The sequence below is a fragment of the Xenopus tropicalis genome, chromosome 8, assembly GCF_000004195.4.
Source record: "Xenopus tropicalis strain Nigerian chromosome 8, UCB_Xtro_10.0, whole genome shotgun sequence".
NCBI lineage: Eukaryota > Metazoa > Chordata > Amphibia > Anura > Pipidae > Xenopus > Xenopus tropicalis.
Window position 1 is genome coordinate 143,472,713 of NC_030684.2, and position 22,204 is coordinate 143,494,916.

The 22,204-nt window shown below is 52.4% G+C and overlaps 1 long non-coding RNA gene across 1 annotated transcript; it reads left to right on the forward strand.

Annotated features, from left to right (window-relative positions):
• Window positions 1-712: 712 nt before the first annotated feature.
• On the forward strand, window positions 713-4,251 carry c1orf189. The gene is made up of 5 exons (XR_004219720.1): window positions 713-744; window positions 993-1,056; window positions 1,584-1,624; window positions 3,165-3,294; window positions 3,435-4,251. It is a non-coding gene; the product is annotated as a chromosome 1 open reading frame 189 (long non-coding RNA).
• Window positions 4,252-22,204: the final 17,953 nt, after the last annotated feature.

The window sequence follows — 22,204 nt, forward strand, 5'->3', positions numbered from 1 at the left end:
AGTACAGGGAAGAGCGACTAAGCTGAAAAGGGAATGGGCTCAGTTATGGGGAAAGGCTGGCCCAGTTGGATTGGTTACACTGGGGGGGGGGGGCAGTTAAGGGGGGCACTATATATAAAATATATAAGGGGGGGCAGTAATGAAATAGAGAAAGTACAGGGAAGAGCGACTAAGCTGATAAAGGGAATGGGCTCAGTTATGGGGAAAGGCTGGCCCAGTTGGGATTGGTTACACTGGGGGGGGGGGCAGTTAAGGGGGGGTCACTATATATAAGGGGGGGGGCAGTACATCTGGGTTACTGGAGGCACTAAGCTCCCCAATAAGCTTTTCCAATGCCCTGGGAAATTTCCCGCCCAACTTGGGGAGCTGACTGGGCTCAGGGGCCAACTGATTGGCTCAGTGTGGGGGCAGCAGTAGAAGATAAAGGCACTGATTGGCTATTAGGGATTTGCCTGTCAGTTTAAGCCAAGCTGCCTTGCCGCCATTGTTTGATACAAAGGTGTAAGTCAGGGGCCGCTTTTATCACCCTATTAATACCCGCGCCGTTATAAACTGGTTTAAAAAATACACAATCCTGACGTAGAACGTGAAAAAAATGTCTTTATTGTTATTCTGAGGTGAATGTCCGCCTTCAATAAAGTTCGGTGAAAAGACGAACTCGGAAGTCAGAGTAGGCGGAAGTTTGCGGTTGCTACGGTAACGGTACGCTAAAGGTCAGGAAGTGGCGGCGAGTGCGGATAAGGGGTTCAGTATTGGGGTGCCGGGCGCGGGGTCTGTCTATTGTGGCGCTGCGGGTGTTACACGGTGTCTCTGCCTAGGCCAAGAGCCACAAAGGGGGTAACTCCAGTCACATGGTTACTGTATTATGTGCCTGTGTCTATGGGATTCAATGTGTCAAGCGCCCCCTGCTGGCAAGTGGTGATTGTACTGCAGCAATAAGGGGACTGGTTTCCTAACTGTTATATAAAGTGTTTCCTCTCATCTCTCCCCAGTCTGTCCCTCAGGTGTCTCTCTGCCCCCAGCATGCTGTCCCTCAGCGCCCAGAGGCAAGTGCAGGTAAGTACCCAACACACCCACATTCTGCCCCCCTGTACCCTCATCCCCTCACTCTCCCCCCCACCCTCATCCCCTCACTCTTCCCCCCCCCACCCTCATCCCCTCACTCTCCCCCCCACCCTCATCCCCTCACTCTTCCCCCCCCACCCTCATCCCCTCACTCTCCCCAACCTCATCCCCTCACTCTCCCCCCCCGTACCCTCATCCCCTCACTCCCCCCCCCCCACCCTCATCCCCTCACTCTCCCCAACCTCATCCCCTCACTCTCCCCCCCCGTACCCTCATCCCCTCACTCTCCCCCCCCACCCTCATCCCCTCACTCTCCCCCCCCACCCTCATCCCCTCACTCTCCCCCCCCCACCCTCATCCCCTCACTCTCCCCCCCCCACCCTCATCCCCTCACTTCCCCCCCCCACCCTCATCCCCCCACCCTCATCCCCTCACTCTTCCCCCCCCCACCCTCATCCCCTCACTCTCCCCCCCCCGTACCCTCATCCCCTCACTCTCCTTATTCTCTTTCTTTCCAGAAAACTGAAATGCTGTGGGCTGCGCAGAAAGACAGGCAGCGGTATTTATCTCTTATTCCACTTTCCCTTTAATTCTCTGTAATAAGGGGGCCCAGCCTGAAGGCCAGTTAGGGGGGGATTTGGGGTGAGTGCTTATTTGTGCCCTGGGTACCCCTGGAACTATAGCGGGGTGACTGTTACCCCAATGTTTCTATATATCTGTAACCTTGTTATGGGCTAAGGGGGCCCAGCCTGAAGGCCAGTTAGGGGGGGATTTGGGGTGAGTGCTTATTTGTGCCCTGGGTACCCCTGGAACTATAGCAGGGTGACTGTTACCCCAATGTTTCTATATATCTGTAACCTTGTTATGGGCTAAGGGGCCCAGCCTGAAGGCCAGTTAGGGGGGGATTTGGGGTGAGTGCTTATTTGTGCCCTGGGTACCCCTGGAACTATAGCGGGGTGACTGTTACCCCAATGTTTCTATATATCTGTAACCTTGTTATGGGCTAAGGGGCCCAGCCTGAAGGCCAGTTAGGGGGGGATTTGGGGTGAGTGCTTATTTGTGCCCTGGGTACCCCTGGAACTATAGCGGGGGTGACTGTTACCCCAATGTTTCTATATATCTGTAACCTTGTTATGGGCTAAGGGGGCCCAGCCTGAAGGCCAGTTAGGGGGGATTTGGGGTAAGTGCTTATTTGTGCCCTGGGTACCCCTGGAACTATAGCGGGGTGACTGTTACCCCAATGTTTCTATATATCTGTAACCTTGTTATGGGCTAAGGGGGCCCAGCCTGAAGGCCAGTTAGGGGGGGATTTGGGGTGAGTGCTTATTTGTGCCCTGGGTACCCCTGGAACTATAGCAGGGTGACTGTTACCCCAATGTTTCTATATATCTGTAACCTTGTTATGGGCTAAGGGGGCCCAGCCTGAAGGCCAGTTAGGGGGGATTTGGGGTGAGTGCTTATTTGTGCCCTGGGTACCCCTGGAACTATAGCAGGGTGACTGTTACCCCAATGTTTCTATATATCTGTAACCTTGTTATGGGCTAAGGGGGCCCAGCCTGAAGGCCAGTTAGGGGGGGATTTGGGGTGAGTGCTTATTTGTGCCCTGGGTACCCCTGGAACTATAGCGGGGGTGACTGTTACCCCAATGTTTCTATATATCTGTAACCTTGTTATGGGCTAAGGGGGCCCAGCCTGAAGGCCAGTTAGGGGGGATTTGGGGTGAGTGCTTATTTTGCCCTGGGTACCCCTGGAACTATAGCGGGGTGACTGTTACCCCAATGTTTCTATATATCTGTAACCTTGTTATGGGCTAAGGGGGCCCAGCCTGAAGGCCAGTTAGGGGGGGATTTGGGGTGAGTGCTTATTTGTGCCCTGGGTACCCCTGGAACTATAGCGGGGTGACTGTTACCCCAATGTTTCTATATATCTGTAACCTTGTTATGGGCTAAGGGGGCCCAGCCTGAAGGCCAGTTAGGGGGGGATTTGGGGTGAGTGCTTATTTGTGCCCTGGGTACCCCTGGAACTATACAGGGTGACATATATTTCTGTATATAATTAGTGATATTTTTGCTGTGCCCATGTTATGCCCCCCTTGCCAGGGAGCGAGAGCTGAGGAGTATGAGTGAGTGGAAGGAGGACTCGCAGGGAATAATGGCTTCCCACACTGAGAGGAATCGCCGTGCCGTAAGAGCACAAGAGATGGAGCTTATGCGCAAAGAGCTGTTAATGGTGAGTGGGGGGAATTTCAGTAAATAAATGATCGTGACACAAGTGGGGGGGGGGGTGGTTCTGTCCGGCCGCACTAATTAGTACCCACTAAAGGTCGGTGCTGGCATTGGGCTTTGGGCTGATGGCTGTGTCCCTTGCAGGTACGTCGGGCTGCTCTATACTCACTCCTGCAGGGGGAACAGCAGCAGCATAAGGAGGAGCTGAACCACCAAGGCAAGACTATTTATACCCAGCGCATCTGACAGCAGGAGACGGCGCCCCCCCTGGCTACATGATTCCTCAGCCCTGAACCTGCACCCTGAGAGCTATAGAGATGGGTGCAACTTACAGGGACCCATTGGGACAATGTATTTAATTCTCTGCTATTCATGGAATCCCCAGGATCTCCCACGTTTCATTGCAGCATTGCACTATGGGCTCCAGGCGGCGCTGTTCCAGTAGTCACTGAGGGAGGGGCTGTATCCCAATATATATGTTATTTAATAACCTGCCTGCTGTTTATTTGTGGGTGTGAGGTTACATGCAATACATGTATAACACAAGGCCATAACACAGATTGAGATTATACATCAGTCCCTGCCCCATGGAGCTTACAATCTAATGTCCTTGCCTATAGTGCCCTGGCTGGAATTGAACCTAGGGCCCCAGTAGGTCTTCCTTCTCTCTCATCCAAATCCCTGCCAGGAATCCCTATAATGTGTAGAACCGCCATTCTATGGTAGTAATGGGTTGCTTTCCCTTTACACTGGACTCCTGCTGAATCCCCATTTGATTGCACTGTTTATGCTGCAGCCTGCACTGGTTTCTGTGCCACCATAACCTAGGGGGGACCGGGCAGGAGCAGGAATGGGTTTGGTGGTTCTGTGTGAGCAGGAGTATGAAGTGGCCCCGGGGGGAACGGATCTCTGGCGCAGGATGAATGAGCCCCTTAGTACTTAATAAAGAGCTGCAAATGGACTGTGGTTCTGGTACAGTCGGCTCTTTATTCCTGGGCCTGTAACAATGGCGCCACTGTGCTGCCCCTCTCCTACCTGCACCGGCGCCTATTGCCCAGCAGGGGGCAACCTACACAGCTGCATTCTAACCCCCTGTCCCACATCTGTGCCTTTTGTGAATATTTGGCAAATAATACACTATTTTTAGTACCAGGACAGACAGGACCAGCAGCTTTTATCTGCCATCACAACTTAATGACGGGAGGGGGATAAAGGGATTAGGGTCCCTAATGCCAGACACACACAGAGCTGGGGTCCGGGGCCACTGAGGAACAAGGGCCTTCTTGGTGCATGCTGGGATTTATAGTACAACAGCCAGGGTTGGTGCATGCTGGGATATGTAGTACAGCAGTCAAGTTACAGGAGGGCACCCTGACTATTCCAGTACCACAATGGGGGCAAAACAAAAGCACAGATTAGAGATGTCAGTGAGTGGGATTCCTGGGGAGGGAGAAGCCCGGCCGCACCTTCCCCTCAGCCTGAACTCTCACACCCTAATACCCAGCGCTCTCATCTTCTACCCACTGTGTCTGTCCCTTTCCCTTCCCTGCACTGCTGGTTCTGACTCCTGATACAACTCCCCAATATCCATTCATTCCTCATTCTCACTGGGTTTATAGTTATGTGTAACTGTCACTGTGTCTGTCCCTTTCCCTGCACTGCTGGTTCTGACTCCTGATACAACTCCCCAATACCCATTCATCCCTCATTCTCACTGGGTTTATAGTTATGTGTAACTGTCACTGTGTCTGTCCCTTTCCCTTCCCTGCACTGCTGGTTCTGACTCCTGATACAACTCCCTAATTCCCATTCATTCCTCATTCTCACTGGGTTTATAGTTATGTGTAACTGTCACTGTGTCTGTCCCTTTCCCTTCCCTGCACTGCTGGTTCTGACTCCTGATACAACTCCCCAATATCCATTCATCCCTCATTCTCACTGGCTTTATAGTTATGTGTAACTGTCACTGTCCCTTTCCCTTCTCTGCACTGCTGGTTCTGACTCCTGATACAACTCCCCAATATCCATTCATTCCTCATTCTCACTGGGTTTATAGTTATGTGTAACTGTCACTGTGCCTGTCCCTTTCCCTTCCCTGCACTGCTGGTTCTGACTCGTGATACAACTCCCCAATACCCATTCATCCCTCATTCTCACTGGGTTTATAGTTATGTGTAACTGTCACTGTGTCTGTCCCTTTCCCTTCTCTGCACTGCTGGTTCTGACTCCTGATACAACTCCCCAATATTCATTCATCCCTCATTCTCACTGGGTTTATAGTTATGTGTAACTGTCACTGTGTCTGTCCCTTTCCCTTCCCTGCACTGCTGGTTCTGACTCCTGATACAATTCCCCAATACCCATTCATGCCTCATTCTCACTGGGTTTATAGTTATGTGTAACTGTCACTGTGTCTGTCCCTTTCCCTTCCCTGCACTGCTGGTTCTGACTCCTGATACAACTCCCCAATACCCATTCATCCCTCATTCTCACTGGGTTTATAGTTATGTGTAACTGTCACTGTGTCTGTCCCTTTCCCTGCACTGCTGGTTCTGACTCCTGTTAATGTTTCCATTGGTCATTAGAGCAGGTACAAGGTTCCGTCCCATTGAAGGAAGGGATTCAGAGTGGAGAGCAGATAGTACAGTACAGAGTACAGGTTAGTAAGTATTATAACATTATTATGAGGTGATAATAAACTGGTGGAACATCCCGGAGGGGTGTCAGTGCATCACATGGGGTCTGTCTCTCGTTACTGAGGGTCCTGACGTGGCCCAGATCTGGATGCACATTCCCTGTCAGTAATGGAGTCCAGCAGGCAGCTCTGACCTTGCTCCGGGCAGCCCCAGGCCACAGGGGAGGGGGCACAGGGGAGCCTGTCTGTAGGGATCATATCTCACTGGGGAATTAATGGTGCGTGAGTCGGGATGGAGCACAACTGGGCCGGCACCTGGGGAACCCCCCCCCCCAATAACCAATTGTCATACAGTGTTACGGTGTAAGGTACGGAAATATCTCTATAGATACAGGCGGAACATTGAGGACCTGTGAGGGTTGGGGGGCTCTGTGCCCATGAGGGAGAGAGCTGTGAGGGTTGGGGGGCTCTGTGCCCATGAAGGAGAGAGCTGTGAGGGTTGGGGGGCTCTGTGCCCATGAGGAAGACCCTGTGAGGGTTGGGGCTTCTTGGGTAACATCATCGAAAGAGGAAGCCTGTGAGGTTGGCGCGGGCTCTGTGTACCATGAAAGGAGAGAGCCTGTGCAGGTTGGGGGCTCTGTGCCCAATGAAGGAGAGACTTGGGGGGGGCTCTGTGCCCGATGAAGGAGAGAGCTGTGAGGGTTGGGGGGGGCTCTGGTGCCATGAAGAGAGGACCTGTTGAGGGTTGGGGGGCCTAGTGGCCCCAATGAAGGAAGAGACTCTGTGAGGGGTCGGGGGGCTCTGTGCCATGAGGGAGAGACTGTGAGGTTTGGGGGGGCTCTGTGCCGCTTAAAGAGAGACTGTGGATGGTGTTGGGGCTCCGTGCCGCACCATGACAGGAGAGAGCTGTGAGGGTTGGGGGCTCTGTGCCCATGAGGGAGAGACTCTGTGAGGGGTTTTGGGGCTCTGGTTCCCTAAAAGAGTGAGCCTGTTGAAGGGTTCGGAGTGGGCTCCTGTGCCCCCTCCCCATGTTTGGAAAAAAAAAAAAAAAAAGGAGAGACCTGTAGGGTCGGGGGGCATCTTGTGCCCATGGAAGGAAGAACCTGAGGGGGCGGCTGGGGTCTCATGTGCCTGAAGGAGAGACCTGTGAGGGTCGGGGGCTCTGGTACCCATCGACAGAAGAGACCTGTGAGGGTGGGGGCTCTGGGTGCCAATGAAGGAGAGAACGCATGTGAGGGTCCGGGGGGCTCTGTGCCCATGAAGGAGAAGAGCTGTGAGGGTGGGTTGGGGGGGCTCTGTGCCATGAAGGAGAGAGCTAGGAAGTCGGGGAGAGGGTTGGAGGGTCGTAGATGTGCCACAGAAGGATGAGACTGGTGAAGGGTGGGGGGGGACTCCGCTTGTGGCCCATCGAAGAAGGAGAGACCTGTGAGGGGTTGGGGGAGCTTCTGTGGCCCATGAAAGGGACAGAGCAGATAGAGGAACGATTGAGGGGCTTCTTGTGGGCCTATCGCAGTGGAAGACCTGTGAGGGTTGGGGTGCTGGATGTGCCCAATGAAGCAGAGACCCATAGTTGAGGGGTTGGGGATGTGGGCTCTGTGCCATGAGAGAGGAAGACGCTATGTATGAGGGTCAGCGGGGCAGCTTCTGGTGCGCCAATGAAGGAGAAGGCACCTGTGAGGGTTGAGGGGGCACCGCTTGCGGTGCCATGGAAGGAGGAGAGCCATGTGGGGGTCCGGGGGAAGGCCGTGTCCGCATTGGTGGAAGGAGAGACCTGTGACGGGTGGAGAGGCTCTGTGCCATGAAGGAGAGGACCGTGTGAGGGTGGGGGGCTCTTGCTCGCCATTGAAGGAGAGAAGGCTATGAGGGTATTTGGGGCGAGGGCATCCTGATGCACCATCGAATGGAGAGCCTGTGGAGAGTATAGGGGGCTCTGGTGGCCATGAACGGAGAGTCAGATCCTGTTGGGGTCGGGGAGGCTCTTGTGCCAAGGAGAGGAACCTGTGAAGGTTGGGGGGGCTCTTGTTTGCCCGCATGAAGAACCCTGTGTAGGTTGGGGCTGCTTGCCCATGAAGGAGAGGGACTCCTGTAGGAGGGTTGGGGGGCTCTGTGCCCCATGAAGGAGAATGTGAGGGTTTGGGGGCTTCTGTGCCCATGAAGGAGAGACCTGTGACAGGGTTTGGGGGCGGACTCCTGAGAGCCTAGAATGAAAGGAAGAAAGACTTTGAGGGGTGGATGGGGGCTCTGTTGCCGTCATTGGAGGAGGAGCGCCTGTGGTCGGGAGGGGCTCTGGGACCCATGTGCAAGGAGAAGCTGGGTGGAGGGTTATGTTGGGGGGGCTCTGTGCCCATGGAGACGACCTGTGGAGGGGGGGGGCTCTAGTTGCGCCATTGAAGGAGAGAGGCTTGTAGGGGTTTTTGGGGAGGCTCTTTGCCCATTGAAGGGACCTGATGGAGGGTATGGCGGGGCTCTCTGTTGCCGATGAAGGAGAGAGGCTTAGTGGAGGGTTGGAGGGGGCTCTGTCGCCATTGATGGAAGAGCCGTGTGCAGGGTTGGGGGAGCTCTGTGCCATGAGGAGAGAGTTGGAGGGTTGGGGGATTCTGGGCCATGAAGGAAGAGACCGTGAGGTTGGGGGGGCTCTGTGCCCATGAAGGAGAAAGAGTGTGAGGTTTGGGGGCATCTCGTGCCATAGAATCGGTGAAGAGAGCTAGATGGTGTATAGAGTTTGGAGGGGGCTCATGATGCCTCATGAGAGTGGATGAGACTATGATCGAGGGTATTGGGGGGCTCTGTGCGCATAGAAGGACGAGACTGCTGAGGGTTTGGGGGGCTCTGTGGGCCATGAAGGAAGAGGGCTGGTGAGCGGTTTGGGGGGCTTCTGTCCATGGAAGGAGAGAGTGGTGAGGGTTTTGTATGGGTCGCTATTGATTAGCCTTGCGCACGAGGTGGTAGGGGCAAATAGTGACCGAGGTGTGAGGGGCAGTTGGGGGACTCTAGTAAGCCAAGTAACGAATGGTAGCAGACTTGTGAGAGGTGGATTGAGGCGCAGCGGGTATGTGTGGTACAGATGTGGAGTTGCGGCGAGATGTGACCCGCTGGCTAGGGGTTGTTTGAGGGGCGGGCTGTCTCTCGGGCGACGCATGGAGGGCGAGATTCGGAGTTGCGGAAGGCGTTGGGTAGAGCGCGTGATCAACGTCGATGCCACATGGCTAGATGGTCTAAAGCGACGAGGACTGTGAAGGGGTCCGAGGGGGGCGCGTGAATGTGCACATAATTTAGGTAGGACGACCTGGCTGAGGGGTTGGGTGGGGCTACCTGTGCCTAACATTGATAGGGAGGGATTGGTCGGGTCTGGAATAGAGGCCTCTGGCTTAGAGATGAGCGCTCGGTGGTTAGAGGAGAATGGCTCGGTAGGGTGATGGACGCGCGGCTATATGAGTGGAGTGTGGCCATGTGGCGAAGAAAGGACCATTGTGTCGCAGGGGTTTGAAGTTCGGGGAAGGTCTCGGGCGCGCTGTTGACGTAGATGTGTGAGGAGAGAGCGCGCCGGTGTAGAGGGTTGGGAAGACTCGGACGGAAGAGGAGTAGTCACTGTGTGCGATAGAGGTATGTCGGGGCGAGCCGTGGTGACACTTGGAAGCTAGGGACCTTGGTGGGTGGGTTATGTGGGTCTGAGTGCCCATGGAAGGAGGACCGTGAGGCGCTCGCGGAGGGCGTTCCGTGCCATGAGCGAAGGGAGGGAGGCACTGTGAGGGTATAAGGGGGTGAGCTCGCGGCTTGGTTGGGCCTTGTAAGCCTTCGGTGTCACGCCCGTAGAGTGCGCTTCTGTGAGCGAGTTGACAGAGTGACAGCTGACCGACTATGTCTTATAGCAGCAGAGGGGCAGAGTTGAAACAGTCCTCTGCAGGCAATGGCTCCATATTCTGTAGTGTAGAGACTTGCCAATCACTGGGACGTGACAGATGTACGATGTGTCGCAAGATACATCCAGCGAAGTCTCGGCCAACGTGGAGAAAAGCTGGGAATCTGCTGTTTGTAGGGACACGAAGTAGTTCGGTAACGAATTTGCGCCCGGACCGCGGCCAGTTTCAGGGAGCCCGATCTACGCGGGAGAAGCGGTATATCTACCCGCATGAAACGGTTGAGAAAATACTTGTATATTTTCTTTGCTACTAAGGAGGAACTGTCAGGCCGCGTCCATAATAAAGTGGCGGTATAAATAAACGACTTACTAATTTTTCGGCAGACGGGTTTATGTTATTTCTAATATGATATTTGGAATGTGGCTCGAACTTAGCAATGTGGGCATATGGGTAGCAGTAAGAGCCAGACCTGAAGAGAACTGTCCAAACGGGAACCAGAAACAGAAAGTTGCTAGATTGTTCTTCGATGTTTTTAATTCGATCTGAGCTAATAGTCCTGTCTCATGGGACTCCTGCTTCCAGTTATAAACTGTGGGTATTGTCAGATTCAGTCCATCCCAATGGGCCGCAGGTGTAGCTAAGAATCTCAGCTCATAGACGCAGGGCCAAGGAATACTGGGGCTGTTACAATCGGAGGGGGATTCCAGATAGGAAGATGTGTGCCACTGGGACACATGAGTGTTGGTCCGTCTGGGGCTTAATAACTGTGCGGACAGGATTAGGCTAGAATCTCGAGGCCAGTAAAGCAGGGGCAAGGGGACTGCTGGCTTACAATGGCGGGTGATTCAGATTAGGATCTGTGCCACTGTGACCAGAATGGCGTCTGTTATATTCCAGGGATAGATAGAATCGTCCAGGCCCATAAGCAGGGGCAGGACTGGCTGCTGTACAATGGGGGTAGATAGGATCTGGTGCCACTGTGACAGATGCTCTGTTATACAGATAGCTGAATGATCTCAAGCCAGTAAGGGGGCAGGGGATTGGCGCGGAGGCTATACTTGTGGGAGGGTCTAGGGAGTCTTGGGGGGGATCAGAGTGGGATTGGTGCCACAATTTGTGGACTAGAATGCTCGTGTTTTATCAGAATAGGGCTAGAACTTCAGAGAGCCAGATAAAGGCAGGGAAGGATATCTGCTTGCTTCAAAGGAGGGGTGGAATCAGTTAGAGGATCTGGATGCGCACTGGGACAGAATGCTCTGTATACAGATAAGCTTTTGAGAATCTCAGCCACTAAAGCAGGGCAGGAACTGAGGCTTTGCCTTTACAAGATTGGGGAGCGGGGCAGGGGGGGGGGGGGGATCAGATAGGATCTGTGCAAGTGTGACAGAATGCTGCTGTTTATCAGAAGTAGCTAGAAGGTCACCGTAAAGCTAGGGCAGGTAACTGGCTGGCTTACAAGTGGGGGGATCAGATAGTGATGTGCTTGGCGCTTGTGTGCAGATATGCTTCTGTATACACATAAGCTAGCACTCCTACGGTTCGCCACATAACATATTCACAGAGCAAGGGAGGGACTTGAATGCTGGTTACTAATGGGGGTGGGTGACTCAGAGTAGGATCTGTGCAGACTCGTGAAAGATGCTCTGTTTATACGAGAATAGGTGAAGTTCAGCCAATAAAGCAGGGCAGGACTGCTGCTTACAGATGGGGGGAATCAGATAGGATCTTGCACTGTGGACAGAAATGCTCGTGTTTATAAGATAGCTAGAATCTCGCCATAGAGGCAGGACTGCTGCTTTTACAATGGGGGGATCAGATAGGAAGTCTGTGGCACTTTTGAAACAGAGATCTCTGTTATACAGGATGAGCTAGAAATCTCAAGCATAAAGCCAGGGCAAGGAACTGGCTGCTTACAGATGGGGGATCAGATAGGAATCTGTGCCAGCTGTGACCAGAATGTCCTGTTATACAAGTAGCTTGAATTCCTCAAAGCCATAAAGGCAGGGCCGGACTGCTGCGGTTACAAGTGGGGAGCTCCTACTTAGTATCAGTTGGCGCACTGTGGACAGTAGATGCTCTAGTCTATAGCAGATAGCTAAATCTAGCCTATAAAGCAGGGGGCAGGACTTGCTAGGCGCATATAATGGGGGGAGCATGATCAGGATTGTTGCGACTTCGTCGTACAGGAATAGTGCTTTCTGTCTATACAAGCAATACGCTAGAATCTCCCAGCCATAACAGGGCAGGATGGCTGCTTACAGATGGGGGGGAATCAGATAGGATCGTGGTGCAGCTGTGAACAGAATGCTCTGTCGGTATACAGATAGGCGTAAATCTCAGCCATAAAACAGGCAGGACTGCTGCTTGACAAGGGGATGAGATAGGATCTGTGCATGGTGACAGAAGCTCATGTTGATACGAGAATAGCTTAGATCTCAGCATATAAGCAGGGGCAACGGCACTGATGGGTCTTCTACAATGGTGAGGGGGCGTCAGTATGGCTCTTGGTTCCAACTTGGTGACAGTGGAAGAATGCTCCTGTATAGCTAGGCATAGCATAGAATCTCAGCATAAAGCAGGGGACTTGCTGCTTACAGATGGGGGGATCTTCAGATAGGATCTGTTGCACTTCCTTGTTGAGGAGAAGTCCTAGCTGAGTATAGTGAATCAATGCCTAGAATCTCAGCCATAAAGCAGGGGCAGGTGGCTGCCTTTACATGGGGGGGGGGGGGACAGGATAGGGATCTGTGCCATGTGACAGATGGCTCTGTGGTAAATCAGGGATAGCTAGCAATTCCTCGCAGCCCAAAGCAGGGCAGGACTGCTGCTTAAATGGGGGATCAGATAGGATGCTGTGCCATCAGTGGACGAATCGCTCTGGTTGATACAGATAGCTAGAATCTCAGCCATAAAGCAGGACAGGACTGCTGCTTATCAATGGGGGGATCGAATAGGTCTGTGCCACCTGTGACAGAATGCTCTGTTATAGCAGATACAGAAATCTCAGCCAAAAGCAGGGGCAGGACTGGGCTGCTTTAGACAATGGGGGGGGGGAATCAGAATAGGATCTGTGCCACGTGCAAAATGCTCTGTTATAGCGAGAGTAGGCTAAGAATCTCAGCGCATAAAGCAGGGCAGGACTGCTGCTTACAATGGGGGATTTCAGATAGGATCTGTGCCACTGTGGAAGGAATGCTCTGGTTATTCCAGGGATAGCTAGAACCTCAGCCATAAAGCAGCAGGACTGCTGCTAACAGTGGGAATCTTGGATTTATGGAGTCGAAGTAGAGCAGCGTGTCCGTCCCGGCCCCTGTGCTGATTAGAGGAAGCGACACAGACAGACAGACAGACAGACAGACGGAAGGGAAGGCCTTGAGACCCAGCGACGGAGGGAACGCCGGCAGTTATGTGCTACCCACACAAGAGCGTGAAACACTTTTACACCCCCAGACACAGAGCGCGGATGGCCAAGTTGGGACTGTCGGGGCAAGCGAGGGGGTGTGGGGGCTAACACTAACGTACAGAGATGGGCTGATTGAGGAACTGTTTAATTGGAAGCCTGGCCGGCCGGGCAGAGGGTTGAGGCGTCAGCCACAAGATTAACGCAGACTGGGCAATATTGATTGGAGCTGGGTGGAAGGGGCAGGGGCAAAGATAAGGCTTTGTAATTTATGTAGAAATGGCTGGGAACATAGAGCAGGGGAGGGTGGGACGAATCCCCCGGAGCAACCACTGGGGCTTATAAAGTCAGGTTCTGCCTCACACTGAGGGCCACTGTACCCAGGAGCCTTTCATTGGTTGGTGGGGAACGGACGGAGCGCGAGGGGGTGAAGATGACGCCTGGGATTCGCCAAGTAAATACCCTACCGGTGAGTACTAGCACTGCGGGCATTTGTTAGTTATGGGGGCACTTGTTAAGTACTGGGGGCATTGTTTTTAGTACTGGGGCAACATGTAGAGTGTGGGGGCACATTTAGAGTTGGGGGGCACAGAATGTTTGAGTTGGGGGCACTTGTTAGAGTTGGGAAGCACTTGTTAGTGACTGGGGGCCCATGTTTAGAAGTTGGGGGCACTTGTTAGTACGGGGGCAACTTGTTAGTAAATAACTGGGGGCACATGTTAGTACTGGGGCACTTTGTTAAGTATCTGGGACTGGTTAGTACTGGGGGGCAGCGTTGTTAGTACTGGGGGCGACATGTTAGTACTGGCACTTGTTTGAGTCCTGGGGCAACTTGTTAGTACTGTGGGGTGGGCCACTTGTTAGTACTGGGGCACTTGTTAGTACTAGGGGGCACATGTTTAGCTACTGGGGGCACTTGTTATACTGGGGGACTTGTTTAGTACTGGGGGCACTTTGTTAAGTACTGGGCACAAATGTTAGTACTGGGGGGCAACTTGTTAGTAACTGGGGCACATGTTTAGAGTGGGGGCACTTGTTAGTACTTGGGGGCAATGTAGGTGATGGGGGCACTTGTTAGTACTGGCACTGGTTAGTACTGGGGGCACATGTTAGTTACTGGGGGGCACTTGTTAGTACTGGGCCACTTGTTAGTACTGGGGCACTGTGTTAGTACTGGGGCACTTGTAGTCACTTGGGGGCACTTGTTTATACTGGGGGCAAACTGTTTAGAAGTGGGGGGCACTTGTTAGAGTTGGGGGCAATGTAAGAGTTGGGGCACAATGTTTAGAGTTGGGGGCACATGTTAGTACTCGGGGGGCAACATGTTAGTACTGGGGACATGCGTTTTAGAGTTGGGCACAATGTTAGAGTTGGAGGGCACAGTTAGAGTTTTGGGGGCACATGGTTGATGTTGGGCGGGCACTTGTTTTAGGTACTGGGGGCCACTTGTTTAGTTACTGGGGCGACGATGGTTTTAATGGGCACGAATTATGTTAGTACTGGGGGCACTTGTTAGTACTGGGGGCACTTGTTAGTACTGGGGGCACTTGTTAGTACTGGGGGCACTTGTTAGTACTGGGGGCACTTGTTAGTATGGGGGCACAGTTTCAGTACTTCGGGGGCACTTGTTAAGTATTGCGGGGCACATGTTTAGTATTGGGGGCACAATGTTTAGATTGGGCACTTGTTTAGTACTGGAGGGGGGCACTTGTTAGTATGGGGCGGCAGCTCTTGTTGAGTCTGGGGGACTTGTTTAGATTGGGGTGCATTGTTAGAGTTGGGGGACATGTTAAGTATTGGGGGCACATGTTAGACTGGGGGCAATGTTTAGAGTTGGGGGGCAATGTTAGTACTGGGGCAGCATGTAAGTTATGGGGCACATCTTAGTTGGGGGCACATGTGTAGAGTTGGGGGCCATTGTTAGTACTGGGGACTTGTTTATATTGGGGGGCAAACTTTGTTAGAGTTGGGGCACATGTTAAGTACGGGGGCACATGTTTAGACTGGGGCACATTGTAGGGGCACATGTAGTACTGGGGGACATTGTTCAGTACTTCGGGGGCACATGGTTAGTAACGGGGGCACATGTTAGTAACTAGGGGGCACATGTTGTACTGGGGGCGACATTGTTAGTACTGGGGGCACATGTTTAGTACTGGGGGCCACAAGTTAGAGCGTTGGGGGCAATGTTTTAGAGTTGGGGGCACATGTAGAACTGGGGGCACTGTTAGTATTGGAGGGCCACATGTTAGAGTTTGGGGCACATGGTTAGTGACTGGGGGGCACATGTTGAGTTTGGGGGCATTGTTACAACTGGGTACTTTGTTTAGTACTGGGCAAATTTAGAAGTTTGGGGGCACTTGTTAGTACTGGGGGCACTTGTTAGTATTGGGGGCACATGTTAGAGTTGGGGGCACTTGTTAGTGAATGAAAGTCTCTTGGAAGATTTCCTACAAGTTTCTAAATGTCTTGAAAAAGTAGATTTGGATTTTGCAGTGACTTCCTCAATTACTGCTGAAATTGTTCAACTATAACTCTCCCCCTTCACATGAAGTTGTACCTGCCAGTTCTAAGACAAGAGCTACTAAAGGCAATAGGTGGAAGGAGATTTTTGTGTAGTAGGGGGGGCTAATAGAGTATAAGCTTCATAGTATCCCCGGGGCAATTTAATTTATACCTCAGAACACATAACATGATAAAGTATCCAAAACACATGACAGAATTGATTCTGTGCTAATTTCCATCCATATGTAACGTTTATACGCAACACGAATAGATAATGCAGCTCATCTTCCGATCACAGAAACCCCATAAGCACTGTAGCAAATAAATGGCAGTAATCGCTATCTTCACATTCCCATAATAACCCCAGAACCCACGTGTAGGATAAATGCGTTCACTTACATCCCGTAAAACAACACCCCAGAACCCACTGGTAGCATAAATTGCAAGTTTCAACTTACATCCCTAAAACCCCGGAACACTGTAGGCCATAAATGCTAGTTCCCCTTTTAAATCCATAATAACCCCAGACACGAATCCTCTACTGTAGGATAAGGCAGTTCCAACCTTTTTGACATCATAATCCGAAGCCACTGTAGGATAAATGCAGGCTCCCAATATATGTATATGCCCATAATACCCAGAACCCCACGTGTAAAGCGGATAAATGCACGTCCCACTTTGTCATCCTATTATATAACTCTCAGACAGCCGCACTGTTAGGGTAATGCTCAGTTTCAGTCAATAGTCCCTATTCCCCCACTTACGCCCTACATATAGGCACCAAATCTCTCCTACTCATACCTGCGCGTATCCATCCACAGCCCAGTCCCTTCCCAGAGGCTTATTTCCCCCGACTGCTACTATAGGGGCAGACCAATCTCTTCCCACTGATACTGCTTTCCCCCACCCCAGCTTCCAGAGGAGATTATCCCCCATCTGCTACTATAGGGCACTTCGTTCCCTACTATATGCTATCGGCCACAGCCCCCAGTTCCCGGTCCCAAGGCTAATTATTCCCTTACGCCATCTACTACTGCAAAACAGGTAACCATCTTCTCTACTATACCTGCTATTGGTCCACGCCCCAGTGCTTTCCAAGAGGCTAGTTATCCCCGCCACTTGCTATAATATACCGATCTCCCTACTATATCCCTGCTATCGTCCCCCAGCCCAGTCCTTCCAGAGCTATTATCAGTCCCACTGCTACTGATAAGGCACCATCTCTCCTAACTATAGCCTGCGTATCCACAGCCAGTCCCTTTCAAGAGGCTATTCTCCCCCACCTGCAACATAGGCAACACATCTCTCACCTACTATGCCTGGCATCCAGCACAGTTCCCAGTCTTCCCAGGAGGCTAATCCCCCACTGCCTACTATAGGGCAGCGTTTGCTCCTACTCTGATAGTGTGCGTATCACACCCAGTCCCCCCAGAGGCCTAGATTCCCACCCTGCTACTATAGGCACCATCTCTCGCTACTATAGCTGGCTATCACACAAGCCAAGTGCTTCAGTGGGGATTCTATTATCCCGTCCAATATATCTGCTACTATAGGCAACCACTCTCCTATTTACCTTACTTAGCTGCTATCCACAGAGCCACAGTCTTCCCAGAGGCATCATCCCCCCATGCTACTATAGGCACATCTCTCCCCATACTATAACCTTGCTATGCACCAGCCAGCCACCAGTCCCTTCCCAGAGGCTATTTATCCCCCACTGCTCACTAACTGGCAGCCATCTCTACTACTATGATAACGCTGCTACCGACAGCCCCATACCCTTCCAGAGCATTATCCCCCACTGCTACTATAAGGCACCGATCTCTCCTACTTACGCCATGCAATCCAGCAGCAGAGTCCTTCTCAAGAGGCTGTTATCCGTCCGACCAGTGCTACTATAGGCACCAGTATATCCCCTAGATATAGACCGACCTGGTATCTTCGCACACCCACATTCCCTTCCGCAGCAGCCGCTTATTATCCCCCGCACTGCTATATACACCATCTCTCCCTAAAAAACTATAGAATCCTGCTATCAACCGACAGGCCACATCCGTCTCACCAGAGGGCTATTATCTGCCGCCATGCTATAATAGCCACGATCTCTCCTACTATTTTCTGCTATCTTGAACACCGCAGACCACGTCACTCCCAGACGGCTTATGATCCATCCGCACTGCTGACTTGAAGGCACAATCTCTCCCATATAATTCGTGTATCCAGGCGCAGCTCTGACCTAATTCCCTTCCAGAGGCTATTATCCCACCTGCACTAGTAACAACGGCACCCGGATTTCCCTACTAACTGTGCTATGCCACAGGCCCCTAGTGTAAGTTTCTCCTTCCCAGAGTGCTATTATCTCCCGCCCTGGCCTACTATAGCACCATCTCTCCCTACGTACTTACCTGCTCCTGGTGATTCCACAGCCCCAGTCCCTTTCCCAGAGGCTATTATCCCACCCACTGCACTTATAGGCACCAAATTCTGCTCCCTATCTATAGCCTGCTATCCCACAAAGCCGCCAGTCCTTCCAGAGGCTATTATCCACTGCCTACTATAGCCAACATACTTCTCAATCCCTGCACTGATACTGGTATCCCACTAGGCCCCAGATCCGGCGTTCCCAGGGACGGCTATATCCCCGTCATTGCTAAATATAGGCACCATCTCTCCCTACTGATACCCTACTCTGGCATCCCACAGCCTCCAGTCCCTCCCAGAGGCTATTATCGGCACCTCCAGGTGCTACTCATCAGCACTATCTTCTCCTACGGAAAACACCTGCTATCCCCCATTCAAGCTAATTGGGGCCCCAGTCCCTTCGCCAGAGGCTATTATCCCACTGGCTATATATCGGGCACCACCTCCTCCTCTAATACGTGCCTATCCCACAGCCCGCAGTCCATTCCCAGAGGCTACTATTCTCTCCCCACTGCTACTATATCGCACCATCTCTCCTTACTATAAGCGTGGCTGATCCCACGCCCCAGTCCTTCCCAGGGCTATTATCCCCCTCTACTATAGGCATCAATTCTCTCCTACTGAATCAAGCTGTATCCACAGCCCCAGTCCCGTTCCCAAGAGGCTATTATCCCCCCACTGCTACTATAGGGCAGCATTCTCTCCCTAAGCTAATAATATAGCCTGCTGGATGCCACCCACTCGCCCAGTCCCTTCCGTGTTTGAGGCACGTGACACTCTCATCCGCCACGTTACTATAGGCAGATCTCTCCCTACTATAACTGCTATCTACAGGCCCCAAGGTCCGTTCCCGAGGTCTCATATATACACTACACCACACTGCTACTGGGGTATCATGGACAGCATCTATCCGCTTACTATGACCTCACTATCCCACGCACCGCCCAGTCCTGTGCCAGACGCAGGCATATTATACCCACACTGTTACTGGGTTCGGTATATGGAAATCCATTCGCTGCCGTCCGACTAATACCTGGCTATACCACAGCCCAGTCCTTCCCAGAGCTATTATCCGCCCCATGCGTACTATCCCTGGCGCCCATCTTCTCGCTACTAGAGGCAATTAAGTCCTGCTATCCCACAGCCCAGGTCCCTTCCCAGAGGCTATTATGCCCCCGGGCCTCACTACATATGGCCAACCATCGTCTCCCTATCTATAAGCCTGCTATCCACAGCCCGCAGTCCCTTCCCAGACGGCTATTACCCCACTACGCCCTGACTACTGAAAAGGGCACTCCAATCTCTAGGCCCCTGACTAATGCCACCTGGCTATCCACAGGCCCCAGTCCCTTCGCAGAGCTATTATCCCATGCTACTATAGGCACCATCTCTCCTACTATAAGATGCTTCTGCCAACAGCCCCAGTCCTATCACTGTCGCTATTATCCCGCCCCTGCACTGCTTATAGGCAGGAACATTCGTCCCTACTATAGAATCTGACTATCCAGCGAACGGCCCAGCGGGTCCTTCCAGGAGGCTATTAATCCCCCCAAGCTGTCTTACTATAGGAGGCCACATCTCTCCCTACTATACCTGCATACCGCCCAGAGCCCAGTCCTTCCCAGCAGGCTTTATCCCCCACTGCTACTATAGGGCACCATCTCTCCCTAGCTATATCATGACCTGCTTATCTCCACAGGGCCGCCAAGTTCCTTCCCAGAGGCTATTATCCCCCACAGCTACTAGAGCGTGGCAACCAATCTGCTCCCTACTATAGCCTGCTATCCGCACAGCCCAAGTCCTTTTGCACCAGAGGCTATGATGCCACCTCCACTTGGCTACTATAGCCACCATCTCTCCCTACTATACCTGTTCCCAGCAGCCCAGTCTCTTCCCGCAGAGGGCGTATTATCCCCCACTGCTGACTTATATGGCCCATCGCGTCTCCCTACTCATGCCTGCTATCCGACACGCCAGTCCCTTCCCAGAGGCTGATGTATGCCCCACTGCTAATATGGACCATCTCTCCCTACTCATAATGCTGCTATCGCCACAGCCCACGATCCCTTCCCAGAGGCTATTATCCCCCACTGGCTACTATAGGCACCATCTCTCCATACTATACCTGGGCTTCCCACGCCCCAGTCCTTCCAAGGCTATTATCCCCGACTGCTGACTATAGACCATCATCGGTCCTAACTTATACCTGCTAAATCCCAAGCTCAGTCCCTTCCAGAGCTATTATTCCCCACTGGGGCTAACTATAGGCACCATCCTCGCTACTTATAACTCTATCCACAGGCCATCCCTTCCCTAGAGGGCTATATCCCACACTGTACAGATAAGGCACCATTCTCTCCACTACTATCCTGCGTAATCCACAGCCCCAGTCGCTTGCCGGAGGTATTATGCCCCACTGCCTACTTAGGCCACCATCATCTCCTACTTATAACCTGCTATCCACAAGCCCCAGTCCCTTCCCAGAAGGCTATTCATCCCACACGGCTACTATAGGCCAATCTCTCCCTAACTATACTGCTATCCGAAGCCCCAGTGCCCTTCCAGAGCTGATTATCTCCCACTGCTACTGATAGGCATCATCTCTCCTACTTATAAGCTGGCTGATCCCAACAGCCCCAGTGCCTTCCAGAGGCTATTATCCCCACACTGTACTACTATAGCAGCCAATCTGCTCCTATAGTAGTGCCTGCTATCGCACAGCCACCAGTCCTTTTCGCAGAGGTATTATCGCCCGCACTGCTGAGTAAATGCAGGGGCATCTCTCCCTACTATACCTGGTATCTCCAGACGAGCCCATAGTTTGCCCTTCCCAGAGGGCTATGGATCTCCCCACTGCTAGCCTATAGGCACCATCTCTCCCTACTGATAACCTCGCTATCCCACAGCCCCATCTTTCCAGAGGGCTATTTATCTCCCCCACTGGGCTACTATAGGCATCCATCGTTCTCCCTACTGTCCGATGCTAATCTTCCACTAATGCCCGCAAGGGTCCCGTTCCGAGGGGCTTTATGGTTCCCTCCACTGTTACTAATTTGCCAGCCGATCGTCATCCGCTACATATAGTACCTCTATCTGTGTGGCCGGACAGCGCCCAGGTCTTTCCCCAGAGGGCCTATGTGTACTCCAGGCTTACTATGACACATTTCTCCTACTATAGCCTGGCTATCCCACGGCCCAGTCCTTCCCAGAGCTATTATCCACCACTGGCTAGTGATAGGAGGACATCTCTCTGCCGTACTATAATTGCGGGCTATCCCACAGCCCCATCCCTTTCCAGAGCTATTATCCCCCGACTGTTTATAGGCACCAATCTCTCCTACTATTCCGGCGATCCCACAGCCCCAGTCCTGTACTCAGAGCTGAATATCCCACTGGCTACTCATAGCAAACAGTCGTCTCATTATAGCCTGCTATCGATCCAGGCGCCAGTCCTTCCCAGAGGCTATTATCTCCACTGCTACTTATAGGCCCCATCTCTCCGCTACTAGAACACTGCTATCCGACAGCCAGTCCCTTTCGGCCAGAGGTATGTATCCCCCCTGCTATTGGGTGATACAACATCTTCGTCCCTACTTATAATCCTGCTATCCCGGACAGCCCCAGTCCTTCAGAGGCTATTATCCCCCTGCTGTACTGATAGGACATCATTCTGCGCTATCGATCTGCTATCACGCCCATCCCTTCCCAGGGGCTTTTATCCCAGCTGCTACTATGGAGGCACATCTCTCCCTACTATACTGCTATCCCAGGCCCAGTCCGCTTCCCAGAGGCTATTATTGCGCACTGGACTACGTATAGGCACCGATCTCTCCTGAAAGGTATGGGCCTGCTATCTCACACCTCCAGGTCGCTTCCCAGAGGTCTATTATCCCTCCACGGGCTGACTATAGGCACCATCTCTCCCTCCTATAGTCCCGTGCTATCTCACACCCCAGTCCTTCCAGAGGTATTATCCCCCCATGGCTACTATATGGCAGCATCTCTCCCTACTATATCTGCTATCCGAAGCCCAGTCCTTCGTCAGAGGCTAATATCCCCCCCGCCCGTTTAGCGTACAGATGCGGAGTAGGAG